The sequence below is a fragment of the Nothoprocta perdicaria genome, unplaced genomic scaffold (assembly GCF_003342845.1).
Source record: "Nothoprocta perdicaria isolate Ctin4 unplaced genomic scaffold, notPer1 scaffold_57, whole genome shotgun sequence".
Classification (NCBI taxonomy): Eukaryota; Metazoa; Chordata; class Aves; order Tinamiformes; family Tinamidae; genus Nothoprocta; species Nothoprocta perdicaria.
In genome coordinates this window covers 1469585-1477374 of record NW_020455832.1, presented here as the reverse complement: position 1 = coordinate 1477374, position 7790 = coordinate 1469585, and positions in this window count along the sequence as shown.

The window sequence follows — 7790 nt, the reverse complement described above, 5'->3', positions numbered from 1 at the left end:
TGTTTTTGTTTTGACTCTCTTACAGTGCTACATATTAATTAAAAGCAAGGGGACAATAGAAAGGAAGACACTTTGTGCAACTGGAAAATMAGAATCTTTTCCTARATTTGTCACATCTTGCCACAGGGACTCCTTCATAGTATGAACTAAGGCAGAGGAAATGTTAAAAGCACTTAAGCTAAATCTGTAATTGAGATTGTCCACAGTTAAACCTAAGAATTACAGATGGGTGGCATGAGGAGAGCCCTTTACAACCACCCAGTTACCATATGGTTACGAAAGTGACTGGCATTTTTCAGTCTCTGCTCTTCATCTAACTGCTCTTTAACAGGCTGAGTGGAAAGGGGTGGTGATTATACAGCCAGCTGGAGAAGAGGGATGGAGGGAAGAGCTCGAGCACGTTTTAGCCAGCCTTCCTTAGCAATCAGAGGCAAGCTGAAGGAGTGTTACTGCTCATTGTCTTTGTACCACTGGGCTGGCAGGTTATTGCTAATTGTCAGCTACCTGCTAACACTTAAATTAAAACTCTGCAACCACTTTGGCTCTTTTTCAGTGCTTCAGTAGTCATTTGTGAACTCATGAAGTGGCAGGTGAGTTCTGCGGAGGCGGAGAGCTATTTGCTGCCCAAGAATAAATGCGAGGGGTGAGAGAGCAGAGAAAATTCCCTCATCATCAGGGCAGAAGCAAGAGTGAGAGGTCCTGAACCGATGAGCCTTGGGTTGGCCCTGCCGTGCCACTCATGGACCCCTCAAGCATCATTCCAGGGGGCTGGGAAGCTGTGGGAACAGAAGTGTGGGCACCTCCACGRACAGAAATGTGAGGCAAAGGCTTGGTGCTTTGCAGGACTTTAAATGCACAGCAAGCTGTTACAAGTGAGCCCAGCATCACATGTAACAGAAACGCAAGCCACCTTACAAAACAGTCATAAGGAAAGAAGAGCCTTTCTGAGGCACACGTTTTGTGGCTCAGTAATGTGAAATTACTCGTGTTACTTAGGGAGGGTACTAACCTTGGCAGTGGGGGGACTCTCAGTCAGGAATACCTAAACTGAACACGGGTGAGATTGGAGAGTGTTTACCTGAGGTTGCCACCCCATCCTCAGCAGCCATGAGCCYATTTTTATTGGCCATCATGTACCAAAGATGCCATGGGGGCACAAGCTGTGTATGAGAGCAGGGCAGACAATTATTCCTCACTGAAAAAGAAAAATACAGGAGAGACATCGTAGTTTGCATTAATAGTGGAGCCTCTGCCTGTGTAAATGGCGGGTAACTGATGACTTCTGGAGTACTGGCAATCATTGTCAAAGAAGAACAGGCAAGGATTTGGGAATAAACTTGAAGAACAAGTTAGTTACAAGTTAGAACAAGTTAGTACAAACCTTTTGAGACAAGCTAAAAAATCTTGCAAAAAACATATGTTGGAAAAAAACATCTTTTCACAAAAGTGTTATAATTTTGACCACTTTGAATGTCTGTATTCAAATAATTGATGGTTTAGTTAGGAAAGAATGTACGCAGTCTTTCCTGCTTTAGTCCTAGTGAAGAGGGTAAGAATTTTTGTCACTGACAAGTGAATGTCCAAGGGTTTGTTTTTTTGTCAGGCTTCAACATTTTATGAAAACAGTATAGACTTGAAAGTTCAGTAAAGGTGCTTGTAGCTTTGACCTTTGATTTGTGGTTGCAAACATTAGTATTTAGCTTCCAAAACGCAAATGAAAACCATGGCCACTTGTAAGAGAAATGTGTTTGTAATTACTTACAGCCATGAAATTTTATCTGCCAAAAGAGAACTCAATGCTGAAAATCAGACCTTAGAAAAATTTGTAGTGAATGCACTAGTTAGTATTTCCCAAACATTCCTCTGTTGCATTTTGACCTGCTTTTTTAGTTATAACGCTTGTACGTTAGATGAAGCACCTGTAGAAGAACACTTTAGTCTAAAATGGAAATTTTGCTTAAGAGAATAAATTAGTCTAGACATTTTTATGGGCCCTAAATATACACAACCATTTAGACTACAGATAGAGGAGTCGTCATTCACATATTCCTAACTGCTGTTTGGGTTTGGTTTTCTGCCACAGATGTAATAAGATCTTTCCTTTGGTCTTACCTCCCTGCTATAGGTCCTCAGCTAGCAAGATCCTTAGCCAAGACCTCAGCCGTAGCTGCCAAAATGCTTTTTGTCCAGATCCCTCCAATTTGAAGATCTCTGTTGTATATTTGTAACATACAGTTATTGAGGTATCAGTAGCACTTCCCAAATTCTGATATGCTCAGTGAGACAGGCAAGGCTATATATATGTACACCTAGTTCACACCTTGAGGATGCTATATCTCAAGAAACGGGCATATAAAGTTCCTCTCGTTTTCTCTTCCCATTTTCCTTGAATTTCCTACAAGGGTGAGTCAACAGGAAAACTGACAGCAGCTGCAGAGTAGAGCTCCACAGGAGATTGATGCTTGTTTGCTTTCCCCCAGCTAGTGCTGCAGACACTTCAGCTCTACCCTGTTGTCTGCAAGAAAGACACAAGGGAAGCTGCAGGCATGTTCCCCTGCAATCTCTGCCTTTCCCCGTGGACTTTGCTTCCCAGCAGCCCTCTCCAAGGAAGAAATCCAGCCCTAATTTATCACCATTCACATTACAAATATTAACTAATGAATATTGCTTCTTTACCTGTTACTGTATATCACTAGAAAAACCTTGTTAGCTGGACAAAATATCTTAGAGAAGCAAAGGGGTTTAACTTCTCAGTCAGTCATTTCATTTGTTTTCAGCTATGTTTACTTTTGTTTTTCCACTTACAGCTACACAAAGCACTGAAAGCAAGCTACAAATCCACAGACTTGCCTTTGAACTCTCTGATCCCTACAACAGATGTCTGGTTATTAAAATAGTTATCAGACACTTACAATCTAAGTATTGCTAATGGATTTTTTTTCTCTCCTTCTCTCTCTCTTTGTAATTTATGCAATATTTGCTCACAGGAGTACAGCTCTGGCTGATACAGAACCATAAAGGAACTTACCTGAAGCAAGATCCTAATGGATCTTTGGGGAGATCCCATCAKGAAAGCAGCCAATAAAGCAGAAGTTCAGAAAGTTGGACTTAAATGAATCCAAGCAAAACATGCATGCAGCAGCTACTTCGTTCCAAAGGAGACAGGTGGCAGGCTTACGTCCTCCTATTCTTCAGCTACCCATTTCCTTTTGTGGTCATTTCTCATATGAGTTGCTTCCTTTTCTTACAAGCCAAAATCTGTGCATATTCTTTCTCTACTGTGCTTGCAGTTTCCGACCCAGCTTACACATAAAATAATTCAACCACAGCTTCCTACATTCCAAGTTTATCTTACTTCTGCAATCGCTTTCCTCTCCTCTCTTTTGGATCCTTCAGCACCAGGAGGATGTGGGCAAATCAAAGGGAACTGACAGAAAACAAACTGAAGGAACAGAGGGTCTGAAGTCATACTAACATATGGGTAAATTATGAAATTATGAGGAATATGATATCTGTCTAATAATATTTTATTCATTGGCATGGAGCAATAATTAAAAGATACTATCCTGAGCTCTCAGTGCATTAGCACACTATCAGCAGTGTGACTGAATCATACGTATATTGAAACAATCAGTTCTGGAGTAGCTAAGTCAGCCAAGCCCATATRAAAACTTCCTTCTGCTTCTCCATTATCTAGGAAACACATGCTTATCTCTCTTTGAAAATCCTGCCAAATGGGTTTTTTTCAACATGGCCAGAAGGTTACCAAATCCAGATTATTTAACACCGCAGGAAAAATTAATATATTGGCATTGAATCTTGCAAACATCCAGAAAGGAAAACAACTATTGAAAGTGGTAAATAAAGGTATAGCTGGGGTATAAAGGTATAGAAAAAAAATCTCGTGAGAATACCAGAAAAACAAGTCTTAATAATGAGATAATTATCAAGCAAACGTACAAGTTGCCATGAAAACAGAAAAAAATACACCCAAACTCTTTTAAACTAGAAGAAAAAAAAAGATTATAAATGCAAAGCAGGAGTCTCTATAACTTACTTTGGTTGTTATAAATTTTATTGGCACAAAGAGAGGATAGAATGGAAAAATACCATAGGTCTGAATGGCCATTCTAACAACTACCTTATATGCAATAGAGAATAAGGCCCATAATTCATCAAAGGACAAAGCCAATATCTTAAAAGTTGTGCTTAGTTCTAGTTCATTGATTACATTATTACTGCATAATAGCTGGAGCAATAATAGCTGTGTGTCTCAGGACAGAGGATATATTGTTTGGATATGCATGTTCAGCTCTCAGGACAAGGAATCCAGGATGATCTTGCATCTAGGGGTTGTGCAAACATCACTTAAAGATACGATATCTGATGTTGACTATTACTGTTGAGAAATAAAAAGACACATTATACTGCAAAAAAAGGACCTTTTGCTTTATGCCAGGGAAGCTTCATTAGAACATTCATCCAGATGCTCTTACAAGTATTTGTGTTTCTCCTGAATGACACAGTTCCCACCTTAGCCATTAGGGGTGCCATTTCAGCCTAGATACAGGATAAAAGGAAATAAGCTAGATTTAAAAGATAATCCAGCTYTTCCATGAGTTGCAGAGCTCATGAAGGCTGATGCCCTTTGGATTTGTACCCTACATTCTCCAACTTTCCCAATAACTGTATGGTTCCCACAGATCCCTAAATCATCCCCACACATCCCAGACTAAACATGTCATCCTCCCCACATAAACTTCAGCTTCCTGCCATGTCCCAACAACCACCAAGTTCCCTAGCATCCCCAGAAGTTTTGTTCATCTTCTCCAGCCCTCACAATACTGCTGAGTCTTTCCCTGGTCACCTTGCGAAGTGGGGATCACCTTTGTCTCCCCTTTTACAGTAGCCTGAGATACTTCCTCTTCTCACCATCCACCTTGGTCAGACCTAGCCAGCSAGGCAGAGCAATGGTTAGATCAGAGCCTCGTACTACTTTGCTCTTACTGCCCTGGACCATTTGGCTGGTGGCCCGGAGAGGAAGAACATCCTTCCGGATGCTGTGACTTGGCTGCAAGCAGGCCAAGCAGGAGGAGCTGAACTCCTCTTGAATGGGATCTGCAAACAGACACTGAGATTCATAAAATTAATRCAGACTTGATATCCTTGAGAACTTCTATGTGTTGTCAGCTTGCTTAAAATTCACCACAATTTCTGAAAATTACTGGAGGAAGATATAAGCTGGCAGACAGACAGATACAGAGAAATGACACTGTCACAAAGCCCTCATTTCTTTAAAAGATCAGGATAGGAATTGAAACAGTAGATCTGTTCTTACCTCATAAAAACAGCTACTGAAACAATATAGGAGGATGCTGTACAGATTTCTGGCYTCTCCATCCCTATTTATCAGAAGAAAGATTTTCTTTAATAATGATAAGTGTGCTTGCTAGACCAAAGTCTATCATATTTCTCTGACCCAACTTATCTGTATCTCATTCACCCTTTATTTTCTTTTCCCTACTGAAGGATACATACTTATACACACATAGACAACACTCTTTTGGATATATGAATATATCCTGGTTTAATAGCTTAGCACAGTTGTTTCAAAATGAATTTTTTTTTTTTTTTGCCATAGAAAAGCACAACTATTTTTACCAGTTAAAAAAAAAAGAAGAAGAAAAGAAAAAAATAATCCAGGTTGGCAATTTAAAGGTATTACTGGATTCATTAGAGCTTCAATATCCTACCTACTGCTGAGCTGATGACAGGACGAAATTTAGCTGAAATCAGTGGATCCAATTAGAGTCAGGGGTTCGCACACTGAGCATTTCCAGAGTACAAATTATTGGTGACATTTCTAAACAGTGATTGACARCCGAAGCAGGCACATGTTTCCTACACCACCTCAGCATGTCATTATGGGAGGGAGTGGACTTCGTAACCTTTCCATGTTAGTTGGAAAAAAAAAACCAAAAAAAAAACCCCAAAAAAGCAACTTTCAGAACACTCCTTCATTTTGCAGCATAGTTTTTTTTTTGGTTTAGTTTTGTTATCCAGAATAATTGGAATACACCAATATAGGCCTGGAYGCTAATTTATATTACAACTCCCTAAGGCTGCTGTCCGTACAGGGCCATCCTCAAACGTGGGGACTGTTCGATTTGCATTTGGGCAGAAGAAGAAACTAACTATACAAGCACTAATAACTATCCAGTCAAAATTATCAACTAATATTGTGAAAATGAACAGTTGAGATGATGTTTATATGTGTCGACTTTGGAAATATACCATGACTTCTCTGAAATATTTTAACCAAATTAAAACTCATTTTGGTATATCTTTTACTGGCTCAACTGATATCTCCCTACAAACCTTTCCCCTACTATGATATTATAAGCACACTCAGATATAAATAATTAATAAGACAAGCATGTCTTTCTTATCATAGACTGTGCATTATCAACTGATTCATGGTGCATGCTGCTGCAATCCAGTTTGCTTCCAGCATCAGCCCTCAAGTATTTCTTCTTCTTCTTGCTATTGGAAGAGAAGACTTCACCATCTTGCATGTTATACATAGTAAGATAAAGAAGGAGGTTCACATGAGAAGTCAAGGTCAATTATCAGTGTGGGTTTTTTTTCTGCTATTGATATAACAAAAWGTTAAAAATTCAGGGCTTGATTATGCAAATATTTTGTGTGCAAAAATCACATGGACATCAAAGAGAATTACTTAAGCACAGAGAGGGATTGMAAGATCAGGCATCTAGCAAAATGTTTAATATTTCAAATATATCATTCTTCACAATGCAAAGAATGTGTGCAGAGTAATGAACATTGAAAAAAATATCAGCCAGTTCCCTTTCCCAGTTTCCCACATAAATAAATACTGAAGATTTCATGGCAAGAAAGCCCAGAGGAATAAAACCCAATTGGTAAAATTTTGCCTTGAGTGTKGTAATAGACACCCCAGAATACATGCTCAGCAGATGAGTTTCCATTACCTTCTTCATTACAGCTGCATCTGGCTGAATTATTCATTAGAGATAACGCACCCACTGAATTTATCCTAACATTTTTTATACAGTAGGAATGGTCACCTGAGATTCACAGTATTTATTTATGCTCTTTTATGTGTCCAGAACTTTACACATTACGAACACTCACAATACCTATCTTTTCAGCTAATAATAATTATTTTGTTCAACTAATTTATTAGTTAAGAGTATGGTAGAGATTTTCCAAATGGCTGTGAAAAAACAGGGAATGAATAACTTGTGTTTACTCACATCCAACTTTGCAGTAATTTGTGGTCAAATCTGCAAACAAAGTCTCATTCTTTCAGAGTGACTGCACGAAAATCCCGTTCTCTATGAGTTTAAGCAAAGCAATGAAGAGATTTTTTAGTCATCTAAACTATTATTTTATTGTAATAGAAACTTGAAGTAAGTTGTCTCAACTGAAGTCATCACTGAAAACCATACAGAGAGGTTTAATAAACCTGAAAATGTAATTCTGCTGTCAACTCTCTTCCTCAAGGGAAGTTTCCTCCTTCACCTATATGAATCTCTGTCAGTCATAACATAGAAGTCCTGATCCTCTCTGGCAGTCCCCTGGTGCTTCAAGAAATGCTTTGGGAAAATTGAGCTGATTTACTCCTAACACACATCTCTGCAATAGTCCTAAAGTAACCTCAACACAGCAGCACAGTTTTGTGGATGAGCTGGACCAAGGATCCTATCAGTGGAATAGCTCTATTGATCAGGGCTCTAAGATAAAGAAAG